We start from the raw sequence: 19,597 nt of genomic DNA on the forward strand, positions 1-19,597 counted from the left end.
GACTAGGTCCAGTGTTGTGATGACCTCACAGGTCTGAGAGTCTGAGGGGCACATTCCTTAGTTGATGTAGAATGACATAAATCCATGCGACACATTCATTCCTGCTCTGAAAGTGTTAAAAGTCACCATCAGTTTATATTCTGAGATTCTTCTTTCTCTTTGAGATTTGAAGTTACCTTTTAATACCAGTAATTACATGTCTTTTATGCTGTGATCAGGGGAACAAAAATGCTTGGCTACAGGCAGATCTATTCTTTTTTCTTTTATTGTGTGGCCATGATGATTCATCCTTGTTCTAAGTTTTTGCCCTGTCTCCCCTACATAAAGACCCCCAGCTGGACATTTGGGGCCCCAGGCAGCACACAGGGGGGAAGAGACAGCGCATGGGGCCCCAGACAGCGCACAGGGGGGCAGAGACAGCACGCAAGGGGTGGGGGAGAGACAGCGCGCAAGGGGTGGGGGAGAGACAGCGCGCAAGGGGGGGAAGAGACAGGGTGCAGGGCCCCTGTGCACTGTCTCTGCCCCCCTGTGCGCTGGCTCTGCCCCCCTGTGTGCTGCCTGGGGCCCCAAATGTCCAGCTGGGGGTCTTTATGTAGGGGAGACAGGGCAAAAACTTAGAACAAGGACCCCCTGTGCGCTGTTTGGGACCCCCTGTGCGATGTCTGGGGCCCTGTTCTTGAGTATATTACTCCATCCTGTGCGATGTCTGGGGCCCCTGTGCAATGTGTGATGTCTGGGGCCCCTGTGTGATGTCTGGGGCCCCTGTGCGACGTCTGGGGCCCCGTTCTTTAGTATATTAAAGATTAAAGTATATTTAAGTATATTAAAGATCAGATTTTTCACGTTTATGAGCACCATTGAGTGATATACTCAAGAATTACATAATTTTTCAACATTTTATTGTTTGAAACTCTAAACACACAGACTTTTTTTACTTCAACCAGAAAACCTTGACTGTTCATAAAAAACTTGACTGTTCAGGATGTGTGGATGACGATCTCACAACTCAACAGATTTACTGTGGCCATGATTTCTGCAACAGTTGCCTAGACTCCATCACAAGAGATGCCAGAGGTGTTCACATATTCATTCACATCTTGATTAAAGTAGCCCTGTAGTATTTTGGACAAGTCAGTTTTCATGTGGTGGATGACTTTAGCTCTGAGAACGGAGTAGTTGTCCTCTGTTCCTGTCAGGATATAGCTGATGGTCCGAAAGTAGCAGTTCCCATCACCTTTGGTTTTATATGTACGCCGTGGTTGTCCAAGATCTTTTGTGCATCCAAAGTATACAATCCTACTAAACCAGTGGTTCTTAACCGGGGTTCTATCGAACCCTAGGGGTTCGGTGAGTCGGTCTCAGGGGTTCGGCGGAGCCTCCGCCACGGAGGTCAAGACACACCCGACTCATTAAGTAAATTTGTGATGACACGCCCCGCTTGGCCATCACTTGCTGCAGATGATCACGTTACATTAATTGGCCAATCAGTGCTGCGGGGAATTTAGTGTGCTCAGTAGTCAGTGGTTTCTTTCTTAATATTTTAATCCATACTAACTATGTCGAGCGAAAAAAGAAAGTGGTCGGACGAATATGTACAACATGGATTCACATGTATCACGGAACGTGATGGGAGTCAGCGTCCTATCTGCATGATTTGCAATGCCAAGTTGAGCAACTCTAGTCTCGCACCAGCAAAACTGAAGGAACACTTCTTGAAGCTGCATGGAGATGGAGAATACAAGAACACAACGCTTGCAGAATTCAAGGTGAATAGAGCCAGATTCGATGAAAGGGCCACTCTGCCTGCTCTTGGATTTGTACCCGTGAACAAACCGATCCTCACCGCATCGTACGAAGTTGCTTACCTGATCACAAAGCTGGGCAAGCCACACACCATCGGTGAAACACTCATAAAACCAGCAGCATTGAAGATGGTGAATCTGATACTCGGAACAGCGGCCGAAGGTAAATTATCCCAAATTCCTCTTTCAAATGACACCATCAGTGACAGAATAGAGTGTATGAGTAAAGACATCTTGGCTCAAGTAGTCGCAGATCTAATTTCAAGTCCGACAAAATTCAGCCTTCAACTCGACTAGACCACAGACGTTTCTAATCTAAGCCAGCTTGCTGTTTTCGTGCGCTATGTGAAAGATAACAGGATAAAAGAAGAGTTTTTATTTTGTAAGCCTCTTACAACAACTAAGGCAGCTGATGTGAAGAAGCTTGTGGATGACTTCCTCAGAGACAACAATCTTTCATGGGATATGGTTTCTGCAGTTTGTACGGACGGAGCTCCAGTCATGCTGGGAAGAAAGTCTGGTTTTGGTGCGCTAGTAAAAGCCGATGCACCACACATCATTGTTACGCATTGTATTCTGCACAGGCATGCGTTGGCAACAAAAACCTTGCCTCCAAAAATGGCAGAAGTATTAAAAACTGTAGTGGAATGTGTGAACTATGTGCGAAATAGTGCTCTGAGGCACCGCATCTTCAGTGAGCTGTGTAAAGATATAGGCTCTGAATACGAGGTACTCCTGTACCATTCTAATGTTCGGTGGTTATCCCGGGGACAGATGCTGAATCGTGTTTTTGCCATGCGTGTGGAATTAGCCCTGTTTTTGCAAGAGCACCAACATTGTCATGCAGATTGCTTCAAAAATCCTGAGTTCATTCTCATTTTAGCGTACATGGCTGATATATTTGCAGCTCTAAATCATCTTAATCAGCAGATGCAGGGTGGTGGAGTCAACATCATGGAAGCAGAAGAAAACCTGAAGGCTTTTCAAAAAACTACCGTTATGGAAATGACGAACAGAGAACAATAACTCCGCAAACTTTCCCCTTCTGGACGACTGTGTAAGTAAGATCGAAGATGTGTCTGGAATCGGAGACATTTCTGTATCCATGGAACTGAAGTAAACAATTGCCACGCACTTAGATGAGCTTGCAAAGTCTCTCGATGGATATTTCCCTACAAGAGAGTCCTATCCAGCATGGGTGAGACAGCCGTTCACGTTTGCTTTTGAGACAGCAGATATCAATTATGAATACCTCGACAAAATCATTGAAATTCAGCAGAGCCAGGTTCAACAGCAACTCTTCAGAACAACAACACTCTCAACGTTTTGGTGTCGACAGTTGGAAAAGTACCCAATTATTGCTAAGAAAGCCCTGGAATTTTTTATACCATTTGTTACAACATATCTCTGCAAACAATCATTTCGAGGATGCTGGACATTAAAACAAAGTAAAGGAACAGACTTTGCTGTGAAAATGACATGAGAGAAGCACTTGCCAAGGTAAAGCCACGCATATCTGAACTGGTCTCTCAAAAACAACAGCAGAAGTCACACTGATTTGCAGGTATGTAATTTGTTGTGAGTTCATGCACTGTGTTGGTTTTGTTCTTTGATCAAGGTGATGTTCATGCATGGTTCATTTTGTGTACCAGTAAAAAAACATATACCTATGTCTTGAATTTGGAAAAAAAAAATCATATTTGATTTATCACTAAAGAAGGGTTCGGTGAATGTGCATTTGAAACTGGTGGGTTCGGTACCTCAAACAAGGTTAAGAACCACTTTACTAAGCGTAAGGTCAAGAGTGGTGGTAAGATACTTCCTTCCTGAACTTGGTAGTGGGTTGAAAGTCTTGCTTTGCTTGTGTCTCTGTGTGGAGGAGTCACTGGGACAGTCATCAGGGGACTGGGGTGGTAGAGAAGTCTCTTCCTCCTGGTAAATCTTAAGGTTGATCTGATGGTAGGTGTTGCTTAGTATCTTGCCAGTCTTATTGTTCTTAAGTTTTACTCATCCCTTGGTTAAGGATCCCACAAATAAGTAGGGTCCAACCCAGCGTGGTTCCATCTTTGAACCCATGCGATGAATACGACATTGATTCTTGATATAAACAATGGTGCCAGCAGTGATTTCTTTGTTGCTGTTGTGTCGTCGATCAAAGGCACACTTTTGGTGTTCCCGAGCAGAATGGATGTTGGTACTTACAGTTGAGTGGATCTTGTTATGAATGGTTGTGAGTGTATTTAGCACATCAGGGTTGGCATCATCTGAAAGAGACATGACATCCACAGTGTCATTTGCTGATGATTGAGGTCAATAAGAAGCTTAGCCTTTTGTCCATACATGACCTCAAATAGAGTGCATTTGGTTGAGGCATGTGTGTCACCCTGGCCTGGATGCCACAAATATAATAAAGCTGTGTCTGAGAGCAAGGGGGAGGTTCTCTAGTCAGGGGAACATTAGCATGCAATACCTCCTGTCTCAGGCCAGTAGGGGGAGCAGGCTGCCCCTATAAAAACTGGAACTGGGGGCCGGGTTAGAGAGAACTGGACAACCTGTCTCTGGATAGAGAAGTGTCCCAGAGCAGTGAGGGACAGTTGTATTGCACCCTAAGAGGAAGTGTGGCAGTAGGAGAGCCACAAGCCAGAGACAAGAGGCGAAGTGAGTCTGTCTTGGCAGACAAAGAACTCCATTTTTCCAGACTTTGGTGTCTGAGGCTGTGAGGATTCCACGTCCTGCAGCAGATAACCAGTCCGCAGGGGACTGTATGTTCCTTGGCCTAAGAAGCCTGGAGGCTCTGCCACAACAGAAGGGACCAGCAAAGCCGTACGAGGCCGGGAGTAGAAAGGGACCCACGTTGCAGGCCATACAGGCGAGAATACACGGAGAGCTCGGAACCGTGGGCTGTTACCCTATCAGGAGGAGATAGCCAGAAGGAGCGCAGAGAGTACGGTAGGCCTACACCCTCACTCTGACCAGGGCCAATTTCCCAATTGCTCTCAGACATCCAGGTCCCCTCCTAGCCGGGACTGTTTATGGGTCAGTTCACCTGTTCTAGTAAAGACCCTGGACTGCAATCTGTTGTCAGTGTGCTCCTTGCTCCTCCAGCACTAACGGTACTGGGACGCCCTACACCATCACCCCCATCTTCCATTATACTGCCCTGGGGCCGCACTCTTCCCGCGGGGAGTTACACTATCCCAGCTGCATACATCATCAGCCCCAGCGGTCTACCTGGCAGTGGCGGTCCGCACTGACCGCAATCCACACGTGGCATAGTCGGACATCACTTAAAACTTATAAAGGGACTACCACTGGTCTGACCACCCTGAGCCACGGACCGGGTCGCCACTACTACCCTCATCGTTCCCCTATTGCCCGGATCTAAGTGCCCCACGGCCCAGGGGGCGAGTCAGCTTTGGCGTAGTCGGCAGGATAGTAACCAACCCGCCGCAAACGGGTATTGCGTGCCTGAAAAAGACTGTACACGCACCTGAAAAGAGGTTTCCCGCCATCCGGAGCCGTTTCCCGCCATTTCCAGCCGTCTCCCGCCATCTTCCGTCGGTTCCCGCCATCTTCAGCCGTTTTCCCGCCATCGGACGCCATCTTCAGGACGCCGCGTGGGAAGAAGAGGGGCGTGGACGTCCAAACGGCGCGAGACTCGAAGCTCCGCCCCACGCACCGACGCTGCGCAAGGTCCTGGAAGGGAGAGAGAGCGACGCTGACGTCACCAGGACGCGACGCAAGGTCCTCGTCCGGAGCAGCATCAGCGGAGCCGCGGACTACAGAAGAGGATCGTCGGAAGGTAGGCCACGCTTAACTAGGGGGGAGGAAGATGTCGGACACAGAGGCGCCCACTACCACCAGCGCAGCTGCAGCAGCGGTGATGCCATTTTCCCTGCCCTACATCCCTGGAGCGGCCTGGCTGCCTAAGTACTCAGGTGAGCCCAATGCCCTGACTGATTTTAAGGAAAGGCTGTACAGTTTGTTCCAAGTTTACCCCCTGACAGAGGAACAGAAGGTTAGCATGCTGACGGGGCAGTTATCTGGCGCAGCCCAGCGGGAGGTAAAGTCGTGGCCCGCTGAGGAGAAAAGGACTGTGAAGGGTATTCTGGCCCGGCTGCGGGGTACCTTTGACACACGTACCTCCGCTGAAATTAAAATGAGGTTCTATGGATGTAAGCAGCGGACACAGGACAGCATCAGAGACTATGCCCTAAATTTGCAGGAAGCCTTGAGGGGCATCCAACAAGCTGACCCTGGCAGCGTGCAGGATACGGATAAGCTACTAATAGAACAGTATATAGAAGGTCTGCTGTCTAGCGCCCACAGGACCCAGCTGCGCCTCATGTTCTTTCAGAACCCTGACCTGACCTTTGCCCAATTTAAGGACAGGACCATAAGGGTGCTCCGTGAGCCCGCAACAAGTGGCGCTATAAACCCCCGGCGCCCTCACCTACCACCAGGAGGCGGCGCCCTCCTCTATGGACTCTGTGGGGGCCGATGCGCAGGCCCTGAACCAAGCCCCGTCGAAAGATCTGCATCACCAAGTCCAGGAGCTGACCAGGAGTGTCGCGGCGTTGACCAGGACCGTCCAAGCGTTACAAGTGGACCCGTCAAGACCCATCGAGTTGGCTTCAAGTCCGGAGGATGTCCCGTGGCGTCAACAGAGGAGGATCCCGTCATTCCGAGGGAGGCCCACAGACCGCTATGCAGAGGATGGACAGCCCTTTTGCCGTTGATGCAACCAGCCCGGACACATTTCCAGGTACTGTAATTTAAACGGGTCCAACCTGGGGCAGAGGGCCAACCCCCAGGCATAAGATCACCAGGCCCTTACAATTGGCGTAAAAAGTACGTTGGGGGGCGCCCGGTTTTACCCGTGGTGCTGGACGGTATCCCCATGAGCGCCTTGCTGGATACTGGGTCGCAAGTAACCACTATCCCTTATGTACTTTTTAAGCAGTATTGGACTGATGCTGATATCACACGGTATCCAGACAGTAACTTGAGCATCATCGCCAGTAATGGCTTGCCCGTGCCACAGAGGGGGTTCAAAGAGATGACCATTAAAATTGGTAAAGTTGAACTACCGACACAGGGAGTGATTATTGTGGACATTGACCGTCGTGAAAGTTACCCTAAAATAACTGTGGGTACTAACGTGATTGAAAATTGTCTTTCAGAGGTAATTGTAATTCTACAACAGGTGGCGGTGAATGCTAGTTCCAGCCAACAGAGAGTCCTCAACAAGGAGATAAAAGCCCTGATGAGACGGCAGCAGGTAGAACTGTCTGGTGGTGAGATCGGTAGCGTAAGACTGAGTGACCCATTCCCCATTTCCATGCCTCCCAAAAGTGAAATGATGATCTGGTGTCGGACTGCAATCGGGTTGAGAGATAGAGACTACCAAGCCATGGTAGAACCCGTGTACTCAGACAGCAAGCCCACCATTTGACAGCCCGGGGGGTGGTTGATGTTCGTCATGGGAGGGTGCCCGTTCGCATTCTCAACATTGGGGAGAGAGAGGTACACTTGCCCAGGTACGCTACACTTGCCAAACTGTTTGTTGTCGAACACAAAGCTATCAGGGCCATGGAACCCTTGCCTCCATCTCCACCGGTGGAGGGTAATGGCTCCCAAAAACAAAAGGAGGACTGGTGCCAGAAACTCCATGTGGGTGCTGACTCCACTCCCCTGCACCAAAAACAAGGAGTCTACCGGGTGGTACAGGAGTACGAGAGAGTCTTTAGTAAGCACCCGCTGGACTTCGGCAGAGTAAAAGGGATAGAACACCACATCCCCACAGGGAGCCACCCACAAATAAAAGAGACACACAGGCCTGTACCCCCTGCACATTATCAGAACGCCAAGGGTATGCTGCGGGAAATGAAAGAAGCTGTGGTCATTAGAGATAGCTGTAGCCCCTGGGCAGCCCCCCTGGTTCTGGTAAAAAAGAAAGACGGCACCATGAGAATGTGCGTGGACTATAGACAAATCAACCGTACCACCCATAAAGACGCATATCCGCTGCCTAGAATAGAGGAGTCTTTAGCCGCACTAAAATCAGCTAACTTCTTTTCTACTTTGAACCTTACTAGCGGGTACTGGCAGGTTCCTGTGGCAGAGGCTGACAAGGAGAAGACCGCCTTCACCACCCCGATGGGACTGAGTGAGTTCAACTGTATGCCCTTCGGGCTCTGCAACGCACCAGGGACCTTCCAGAGGCTGATAGAATGCTGTCTAGGGCACCGAAACTTCGAGACGGTCCTCCTTTACCTGGACGACGTGATCGTCTATTCGAAGACTTACGAGGATCATCTAAAGCACCTGGCCGAGGTGTTCGAAGCCCTGGCAGGCTATGGCCTGAAGGTGAAACCATCGAAGTGTCACCTGCTGAAACCAAAGGTCCAGTACCTAAGGCACGTGGTAAGTGCGGAAGGAGTAGCCCCCGACCCTGACAAGGTCACGGCAATCAAGAGCTGGCCCAGCCCCTCGAACATCAAAGAAGTAAGGCAGTTCCTCGGGTTGGTAGGCTACTACCGAAGGTTCATCCCCGGGTTCACTAAGATGGCAGCTCCTATGCAGGACCTCCTGATAGGACAGTCTAAGTCCAGAAGTCAAAAGCCACCCTTCAAGTGGGATAAACCGGAAGAGGAGTCCTTCCACCAGTTGAAGATGGCCCTCACGGGGGATGAGATCCTGGCCTACCCTGATTATGGCCAGCCTTTTATTCTCCACACAGACGCCAGTAATGTGGAACTGGGAGCCGTACTGTCACAAAATTAACAGGGCTGAGAAAGGGTGATCGCGTACGCCAGCTGGAAGCTGAGGCCCACCGAGAGGGACCCGGAGAATTACTGCTCCTTCAAGCTAGAATTCTTGGCGGTGGTGTGGGCCGTAACGGAACGCTTCAAGCATTACCTGGCCTCCGCAAAGTTCACTGTGTATACGGATAACAACCCGTTAACACACCTAGACAGTGCAAGACTGGGTGCCCTAGAACAGCGGTGGATGGCCCGTCTCTCCAATTATGACTTCGTGATCAAGTACCGGGCAGGCAAAACCAATGCCAACGCTGATGCCCTATCGAGAATGCCTCACTTACCTGAAGGTGACGAAGACCCAGAAGAGCTAGAGGAGGTAGAACTCCCCGCGTTTCACCGGTATGGAGCCGCTCAATACTCCCACCGTGTGAAGGAGGAGGATTTAACAACCGTTATGATCAATCCCCTACCTCACCACAGCTGGGCCGAGACCCAAGATAGTGACCCTGCAATCCGCCTGGTGAAAGATCTGCTGACCCAGGAAGATGCCCGCTTAGGTCCGGATGCTCCAGAGGAAGCCAAGCAGCTATGGAAAGAGAAGAGCAAGCTGTTCCTCTATGAAGGCAAGCTGTGCAGACGACTTGTCAACCACTGGACACACGAGCTGACCTGGCAAGTCGTGGTCCCAAGGCGGGATGCAGCTATGGTCCTGGGGGCTTACCATGACAGAGCGGGGCACTTCGGTTGGAAGAAACTGGAGTTCCTGCTAAGAGGACGGTTCTTTTGGGTCTGCATGAGAGGTGCTGTAGAGAAGTGGTGCCGGGATTGTGGCCCTTGTAACTTAAGGAGAAAAGACCGCACCAGCCAGAAGACACCCTTGAAGCCCATCGTCACCCAGCAACCTCTTGAGCTGGTAGCCCTAGACCACGTCAAATTGGCTCCAAGCCGGTCAGGATACATCTACGCACTGACAATCGTGGACCACTATTCCCGTTTTCTAGTGGTGGTCCCGGTGAAAGACTTGACAGCCCAAACGGCGACCAGAGCCTTCCAGCAATACTTCTGCCGTCCTCACGGGTATCCGGAACAGGTCCTGACGGACCAGGTTCCAGCATTCGAAGCTGAAATCTTCGAAGAATTCTGCAACCTCTATAGCTGTAAGAAGATTCGGACAACGCCTTACCACCCACAAACCAATGGGATGTGTGAGAAAATGAACAATATAGTCATTGATCTCCTGACAACGTTGCCCCTGGAGGAACGCAGCCTGTGGCCAGAAAAACTGCCGGATCTAATAGACTTATACAACCATATCCCGGTGAATGCTACAAACTGCACCCTGGCTTACCTGATGCGAGCTAGACCAGGTAAGCTGCCCGTAGACCTGGAGATGGGAGTCCTAACACCTGAGGACACCTCCCTGGATGCGGACTGGGATACGGAGAGGCGACTGCAGTACAAGAAGGTACAGGAGAGTGTGGAGAAGAGCCTGGCCCAGGTGAGAGAAAGGCAAGAAAGACTCTTCAACCAACACGCCCCTGCTGGTCCCCTAGAACCTGGTGAGCAGGTCCTGAAGCGAAAGAGAAGGCTTCACAAGTTGGACGACCAGTGGGAAAGGGAACCCTACACCGTACTGCAGTCTGATCACGACAACCCGAAGGTGTGCGTGATCACCAAGGATGGAGGAGAAACCACTAGTACCATCTCCAGAGACCACCTAAAAAGGTGCCCCGAGCAACTCCGTAGTGCAGAAGAGGATCAAAGTGACCTTGAACCCGCAGAGGACAAGGAAGAAATGATCAGCACCGTACTCGGAGAGTTCCCTCAGTCCTGGACCCGAATAAACGATGCAATAGTGGTACCCGTCCTGCATTTCCTGCAACCGACTGAGCAACAACCTGCACCAGAGCCGGAAGGTGAAGAGGAGCAAGCAGTTCCAGAGGCAGAAGAGCCTGTACCAGCAGCCTAGGAGAGTCAACCCTCTGCTGACAGTGAGCCTGCCATGCCTGCGGTAAGCCAAAGGACCCGCAGACAGCTGCCTGCCCTACCTGTACACCCAGCTGGTAGCTGTACCCCTAACGCTAGTAGGGAAAGCCAGGTCGGTCCACCACTAGACAGTGGGTTAAGGAGGTTAACCAGGAGCACAGAGGGGCAGATACCCGCTCGCTGGAGAATATAGGGTGCACTAAAATTGTAAATAACCCTGTTGCCAAATGTTGAAATGTTTGCCCAGTTACCTGCATGATTATTAATAGTGTATTTCAGTTTCTTGCAGTTACCGTACGGACTCAAAGGTTATGGACTTTTAATAACCGGGACATTGTATGGACTGCGTTCGGAGCCTGACCAAGGAATGAACTAAGACTGTAAAAGACTTGGGGTAGGACAGACCCCCACCTGGTTAAGGCTCCCCGTTGTGTTGGTGATATGGACACCCGGTCACAGACCACACTGTGACCTTAAGAGCTCAATCTGTGCGTCACTTTCCTAATAATGTTTTATGGTCATACATATTGTCTTTGTTTATTGTTTAATCCCGGAGTACTAAATTTTACTAGGGGGGAATGTGTCACCCTGGCCTGGATGCCACAAATATAATAAAGCTGTGTCTGAGAGCAAGGGGGAGGTTCTCTAGTCAGGGGAACATTAGCATGCAATACCTCCTGTCTCAGGCCAGTAGGGGGAGCAGGCTGCTCCTATAAAAACTGGAACTGGGGGCAGGGTTAGAGAGAACTGGACAACCTGTCTCTGGATAGAGAAGTGTCCCAGAGCAGTGAGGGACAGTTGTATTGCACCCTAAGAGGAAGTGTGGCAGTAGGAGAGCCACAAGCCAGAGACAAGAGGCGAAGTGAGTCTGTCTTGGCAGACAAAGAACTCCATTTTTCCAGACTTTGGTGTCTGAGGCTGTGAGGATTCCACGTCCTGCAGCAGATAACCAGTCCCCAAGGGGACTGTATGTTCCTTGGCCTAAGAAGCCCGGAGGCTCTGCCACAACAGAAGGGACCAGCAAAGCCGTACCAGGCCGGGAGTAGAAAGGGACCCACGTTGCAGGCCATACAGGCGAGAATACACGGAGAGCTCGGAACCGTGGGCTGTTACCCTATCAGGAGGAGATAGCCAGAAGGAGCGCAGAGAGCACGGTAGGCCTACACCCTCACCCTGACCAGGGCCAATTTCCCAGTTGCTCTCAGACATCCAGGTCCCCTCCTAGCCGGGACTGTTTGTGGGTCAGTTCACCTGTTCTAGTAAAGACCCTGGACTGCAATCTGTTGTCTGTGTGCTCCTTGCTCCTCCATCACTAACGGTACTGGGACGCCCTACACCATCACCCCCATCTTCCATTATACTGCCCTGGGGCCGCACTCTTCCCGTGGGGAGTCACACTATCCCAGCTGCATACATCATCAGCCCCAGTGGTCTACCTGGCAGCGGCGGTTCGCACTGACCGCAATCCACGCGTGGCGTAGTCGGACATCACTTAAAACTTATAAAGGGACTACCACTGGTCTGACCACCCTGAGCCACGGACCGGGTCACCACTACTACCCCCATCGTTCCCCTATTGCCCGGATCCGAGTGCCCCATGGCCCAGGGGCGAGTCACATGCACAGATGTGTGATAGGCAAGCAAAACACCAAGGATGAATTGGTCCCAGTTGGTTCCTTGGTCATTGACAAGCTTGCTAAGAGATTCTTTGAGTGTTCGATTGTCACGTTCCCGCTGGCCATTTGTTAGTGGGTGGTAGGCAGATGAAATGCTGTGATCTGTTTGAAAATGATCCATCAGGTTGTCGATGATCGAGTTCACAAACTCTCTTCCCTGGTCACTAATCAAAGTGTCCATAGAGCCTAAGCGTCAAATAATGGTGTACAAAAATTTTGCTACTGACGTGGCACTCTTGTCTGCGACAGCTGTTGCTTCAGTCCACTTGGAGAAATGATTACTGACAGCAACTATATATTTGTTGCCATTTGATGTTTCCTGAAGAGGACCGATCATATCAATCTCAACTAAGCTCCATATTTTTCCAGGCACTGGTATACTGTTGAGTGGTGGAGCTTCTTTGCTGATTTTGAGACTTGTGACAAAACATTTTTGACAGGCTTTGACATGTTGGTGAACATCGTTCTTCATTCCCTTCCAGTAATAACGGTCAGAAATTTTGGCAAATGTTTTATCTCTACCAAAATGGCCACCAGAAGTTGGGTTGTCATGACAGGCCTTCAGGATATTTGGCAGTCAGCTTTTAGTGAGAACCTCCTTTTTTCCATAGTAAATAATCCCTTTCTCTGCTCGATATGGCTTAGATGTTTGTCTAAACTGGGACTTGGCATTTGAACGTTTCTCAGGAGGTAGATCGTAAATCCACTGGGGGTACTTTTGTTCTGTTGCAGTGTAGAATCTCAAAAGCTGATCATACAGTTGGTCTTCCATTGTTGTCAAAATTGTAAAACTTATTTTTTTGTTGGAGGTGTTCCAAGTTCACTTAATATATCTTATCAGGATAGAATAGGAACTCACACCGGAGAACTTAAAGTGCATATCATAGAGAGCAGGGAGAAATATACAGTACAGACCAAAAGTTTGGACACACCTTCTCATTTAAAGATTTTTCTGTATTTTCATGACTATGAAAATTGTACATTCACACTGAAGGCATCAAAACTATGAATTATCACATGTGGAATTATATACTTAACAAAAAAGTGTGAAACAACTGGAAATATGTCTTATATTCTAGGTTCTTTAAAGTAGCCACCTTTTGCTTTGATGACTTCTTTGCACACTCTTGGCATTCTCTTGATGAGCTTCAAGAGGTAGTCACCGGAAATGGTTTTCACTTCACAGGTGTGCCCTGTCAGGTTTAATAAGTGGGATTTCTTGCCTTATAAATGGGGATGGGACCATCAGTTGTGCAGAAGTCTAGTGGATACACAGCTGATAGTCCTACTGAATAGACTGTTAGAATTTGTATTATGACAAGAAAAAAGCAGCTAATTAAAGAAAAACGAGTGCCCATCATTACTTTAAGAAATGAAGGTCAGTCAGTGTGAAAAATTGGGAAAACTTTGAAAGTGTCCCCAAGTGCAGTTGCAAAAACCATCAAGCACTACAAAAGAAACTGGCTCACATGAGGACCGCCCCAGGAAAGGAAGACCAAGAGTCACCTCTGCTTCTGAGGATAAGTTTATCCGAGTCACCAGCCTCAGAAATCGCAGGTTAACAGCAGCTCAGATTAGAGACCAGGTCAATGCCACACAGAGTTCTAGCAGCAGACACATCTCTTCAACAACTGTTAAGAGGAGACTTTGTGCAGCAGGCCTTCATGGTAAAATAGCTGCTAGGAAACCAGTGCTAAGGACAGGCAACAAGCAGAAGAGACTTGTTTGAGTTAAAGAACGCAAGGAATGGACATTAGACCAGTGGAAATCTGTGCTTTGGTCTGATGAGTCCAAATTTGAGATCTTTGGTTACAACCACCGTGTCTTTGTGCGACGCAGAAAAGGTGAACGGATGGACTCTATATGCCTGGCTCCCACCGTGAAGCATGGAGGAGGTATAACGGTGTGGGGGTGCTTGCTGGTGACACTGTTGGGGATTTATTCAAAATTGAAGGCATACTGAACCAGCATGGCTACCACAGCATCTTGCAGCGGCATGCTATTCCATCCGGTTTGCGTTTAGTTGGACCATCATTTATTTTTCAATGACCCCAAACACACCTCCAGGCTGTGTAAGGGCTATTTGACCAAGAAGGAAAGTGATGGGGTGCTACGCCAGATGACCTGGCCTCCACAGTCACCAGACCTTAACCCATTCGAGATGGTTTGGGGTGAGCTGGACCACAGAGTGAAGGCAAGAGGGCCAACAAGTGCTAAGCATCTCTGGGAACTCCTTCAAGATTGTTGGAAGACCATTTCCGGTGACTACCTCTTGAAGCTCATCAAGAGAATGCCAAGAGTGTGCACAGCAATCATCAAAGCAAAAGGTGGCTACTTTGAAGAACCTAGAATATAAGACATTTTTTCAGTTGTTTCACACTTTTTTGTTAAGAATATAATTCCACATGTGTTAATTCATAGTTTTGATGCCTTCATTGTGAATGTACAATTTTCATAGTCATGAAAATACAGAAAAATCTTTAAATGAGAAGGTATGTCCAAACTTTTGGTCTGTACTGTACATAACAAGTTACAACACATAACATTAACTATGCACTGATGGAACTGCACCATCTACTGTCAGTTCAATGTAATGCCTGCAACACATGCTGTAAGTCTAGTCCACCCGTTCCCATGCACTAGATTTGCTGCTGATTTTCCACAGGGAAAAAATCAGCAGCCAATCTGCATCAAAATCCGCATCCCAATGATGTGGATTTTTTTGTGCAGAATCACAACAGATTTCTCCATGTTACGTGGAAGAAGGAAATCTGCTGCAGACTGCATCAAAATCTGACAAAAGCCGCATGAAATGATATATGGTTTGTGTATGTGCATCTATATATACTGTAGCACTACAGCAGCAAAATCACACTAATATTCTGCCCTAGAGGAGTATAGACCATGGGTATATTATAGCCTAGGCCAAACTATTCCCCGGGGTATAATTTGGCCTAGGCCAGATTATACTCCTCCGGGCCAGAATATACCTCTGCTGCTGTAGATCAGATTAATCACGCTTATGAGAACCATTGAGTGATATACTCAAAAACGGGACCCCGGACGTTGCACAGGGGCCCCAGACGTCGCACAGGGACCCCAGACGTCGCACAGGGGCCCCAGACGTTGCACAGGATTGAGTGATATACTCAAGAACGGGGCCCCAGACATCGCACAGGGGGTCCTAGACAGCGCACAGGGGGTCCCAGACAGCGCACAGGGGGGCAGAGACAGCTCACAGGGGCCCTGCACGCTGTCTCTTCCCCCCCTGTGCGCTGCCTGGCGCCCCTGTGTGCTGCCTGGGGCCCCTATGCACTGACTGGGGCCCCGTTATTAAGTATATCACTCAATGGTTATCAAAAGCGTGAAAAATCTGATCTACAGTAGCTGGGGTATATTCTGACACGGAGGGGTATAATCTGGCCTAGGCCAATTTATACCCCGGGGTATAGTTTGGCCTAGGCCATAATATACCCGGGGCATATTCTGGCCCAGAGGGGTATAAACTGGCCTAGGCCAATTTATACCCCGGGGTATACTTTTGTCCTAGGCCATAATATACCCGGGGTATAATCTGGCCTAGGCCACTTTAACCCCAGGTATATTCTGGGCGGGGGGGTTAATCTGGCCTGTTACACCGGGATAGGCTGAATCAGTCGGAGTTGTAGATGTGTAACCAGAGTTTTAGCTCTGGCTATTAAATAAGGGGATCCCAGGGTGACAACCGTTGGACATGCTGCCAGCAAATGTGATTTTTTCATACATAAAAATGCTGTTCTTCTTGTTCTCATGCCGAGCTCCTTCCCCTGCTAATTGGTGTCATAACACCTCCACTTGGCACTCATTGGAACTTCTGCCTCCTGGGTGACCGTATTTGGAGTTGTCGAGGAACCTTTCCTTATTTTCTGTTTTCTACATATTGAGCCTCAGATATCCAGCACAGATACGGGACATCCGCCTCACCGTGCATCCGCAGGTCTCAGTCACAGCCAGAAGCTGCTCCTCACCTGTGTAAGACCATAAAGAGATGTGTCTAGAATGCAGAAATCCATAACTTAGTGGAAATGTCACACAGTTATGATAAATTAGACAATTTTTTCTTTCATATGCCAAGACAGGTGAATATAAAGAAACAATATCAGATGCACAGAAATGGGCATGTCTTAATAAATGTGTAATATTTTACAGCTTTGTTCCTCTTTTTATACACTTTTTTAAACTGGAATGAGTCTAAAACTTTAGCAGAATTTGAGAAATAATACGGAAAGATTTTTTTTTGTGATTTCCTTCAATTTTGTTTCTTTAGGATATGTAGCGGCGTATCTAGTGATAAGGAGTGGAGCATATTTTCCCTGTGTGCAGCCAGCAGGGGGCACCATTGGACCCTCCAAGGTGTCTCTCAAGCAGCTTTGCCTTTTGCCGCCCCCTGGAGTGAGATTCAGCCATTTTCTGAGCCAGCTGTCAAGTTGACAGCCAGCTCAGAGAAGGTGTAAAACACTGGCTCCCAGCATTCAATTGTACTCATGTCTTTCAGGCATGAGTCCAATTGAAATCCTGTCTGCCAGCACTTCCATGTCAGGGCAACATCAGCTACAGTACGAGATCAGGTTAGCTAATCACGCTGCTGAAATGATTCCTGCACCGCACAGGAGAAGACAGCTATAAGGTAAGTACGACAAGTAACAGTATGGCGAGTGTGGGGTGAAACAGTATAGGTGGGGGGTAGTATATATGAAGGGACAGTATGGGCGGGGGGAATGTACCAGGAAACATTATGGGCAGGGGGAGTAAATGTGTGAAGAGACAGTATGGGCAGGGGGTGGAATGTGTTAGGAGACAGTATGGAAAACCCTACAATGTACTAATTTTAAAATATAAACTTTTATTGGATATTCCTTAAAATGGTATTAAAAATGTAAACAGAATAAACAACAATAGAGACAGTCTGTAGTCAAAAGACTACTGTTTCCAAATTTCGGATCAGAAAAATTGATTAAATGAACAACCTATAACTGTTACATAGGATACCCTTCTGTGTTCCTGGTCCGCCCTTCCTTATTGCAGAGGTTGGCACCCTGGATACCAAATGGCGCCCCCGCTCAACAAAGGCTGGGCCTAGTTCATCCTATACAGCCCTATAGACAGTATTAATGCCACCACACCATATAGCAGAATCAACCAAAAATGATCTCAATATACAGTATGTCTCTATATAGTATATTGTGGAGATATACCACAGATATAAACGTTATTTAAGATAAAATTCAATGGTTCACAGTGGTGAGTTTACAAATACTATTCAACACAACAGCATGGTAGCATGAAAAGATCCAACCGTATTTTTGGGACATCGTATATCAATTTTGCAACACAGATAATCTTTCTATATCTACAGATATTTGTCTACAATGTATTACTCCTGAGGAAGCTTTTCTAAGGGGAAACTCTTCGAGTGTCATGTACTGTTTACCTTTGTTCTTTTGACACTGTCTCACAGTGCCAAATATTTATGTACTACTGGTAGTGTTGAATACTGTTCATCTTAGTTCTTATTACACTGTCTCTTTGACAATAATAAGCCTGTGACATTGAGAAGGGCCTCTTCTGGTATTCTGTTCACATATTACATGCCACTACAGTATCTTTCATAAGCTGATGCTAATATCTAAATGATTATAACAAGTATCCTATATACACTATTAATAGTCTCTATATTATCTGTGTTCCAAAATTGATATAGGTTTCAAAAAATTGCACGAAGGGCATCTAGTGTCCGGTGAATTTTAGGAGACAGTGTAGGCAGAAGGAAATGTGTGAGGAGACAGTATGGGTAGAAGGGGTAAATGTGCAACAAAAAAGTATGAGGGGAGTGCATGAGGGATTAGTAAAGGGGGAATGTGAGGGGAGACGTGTGAGGGAGCAGTATGGCAGAGAAAGGTGTACGTGGGCACAATATAGATATTTGGTAGGGTGGGGGGCAGTGTAAGAGCAAACTCTGAAGGAGACAGTATGGAGAAGGGGAGAGCTTGGGGAGGGGCTCAGTATAGAGGCTGGGCAATATAAGGGGCACACAGTGTGAGGATACAGTGTGAAGAGGGGCCCAGTATAGAAAGAAGAGGGCTGTAAGGAGACTGTGTACCATAGGAGGGACATTGTGAGAGTCATATTTTGTGCAGGGAGCACAATGAGGGCCAATTATTCAGGGGCTCAGCAAAGGGCAGTTATCTTTCTTCAGGAGCATTATAACAACATTTATTTTTAAGGGCACTGTGTCAAGATGTGCTGCAGAAGACCAGAGAAGACGGAAGTCTGCAGAGACGAGCTATGGATGTGAAGAGGTGGACAAGGTGGAGAAGAAAAGAAAGAGCGCAACTTAATCAGAGATTTCACCTATAAGGTACCTGGATGTATATGTTTATTTGTGATACTGACTGTGTCTCATCAGTGCTGTGGTTCCTGTATGGTCCACAGTCTGATAATGGGTGTTAACAATTTCCAGTATCCCCTTTACATTGTTAAGGACATAAAGTGAGTTATACGGTGAAAAGATATCTGGCACTCCGTGAGTGGACTAAAATCTTCAAATTTATCTCAGGAATATAAATATAGACAGGACAGTTCAGTCCGCTAAACCAATTGCATTTGGATGAGAAGATCTTAACAACGATAAACGTTGGTTAATACCTTCTGGTCGAAACGCGTTGGTTTTGCTGACTGAGCTGTCCTGTCTATATTTATGTTCTTGAAAAAAAATTGAAGATTTTATTCCATTCATGTGCCTGTGCACCTGTAGGAGGATTATACTGCAAGACTGGTGAGCTGGTATCCCTGTTATAGGTTCATATGGTACAATTGTTTATAGGACTGACCTGATATTATATTGATCGCTGTACTAAGCTTGGAGCTTTATTCATGTTCTGATGGTTGTTCTGGTGATGTGTTTCTGTACTGTTGGCGGTTCTGATGATACATTCTTGTACGGATGGTGGTTTTGGTGATGTATTCATGAACTCTTGGTGGTTTGGTGCTGTATTCACGTACTGATTGTGGTTTTGGTGATGTATTCCTGTACTGTTATCTTGTATCTTGATATTATATTGATCGCTGTACTAAGCTTGGAGCTTTATTCATGTTCTGATGGTTGTTCTGGTGATGTGTTTCTGTACTGTTGGCGGTTCTGATGATACATTCTTGTACGGATGGTGGTTTTGGTGATGTATTCATGAACTCTTGGTGGTTTGGTGCTGTATTCACGTACTGATTGTGGTTTTGGTGATGTATTCCTGTACTGTTATCTTGTACACATTTAGCAATCCATAACTTGTCAAATGATAGACGTGATACATGGCAATGTTATAAAAGTATTGTG

The 19,597-nt window shown here is 47.7% G+C and overlaps 1 protein-coding gene across 1 annotated transcript in view; it reads left to right on the forward strand.

Moving 5' to 3' along the window:
* COLGALT2 (collagen beta(1-O)galactosyltransferase 2) overlaps positions 1 to 19,597 on the forward strand; it is a 229,492-nt gene that overhangs the window by 120,019 nt on the left and 89,876 nt on the right. The gene's annotated exons all lie outside the window — the stretch shown is intronic.

The sequence above is a fragment of the Phyllobates terribilis genome, unplaced genomic scaffold, assembly GCF_046119375.1.
Source record: "Phyllobates terribilis strain yellow unplaced genomic scaffold, ASM4611937v1 Scaffold_8__6_contigs__length_399053987, whole genome shotgun sequence".
Lineage (NCBI taxonomy): Eukaryota > Metazoa > Chordata > Amphibia > Anura > Dendrobatidae > Phyllobates > Phyllobates terribilis.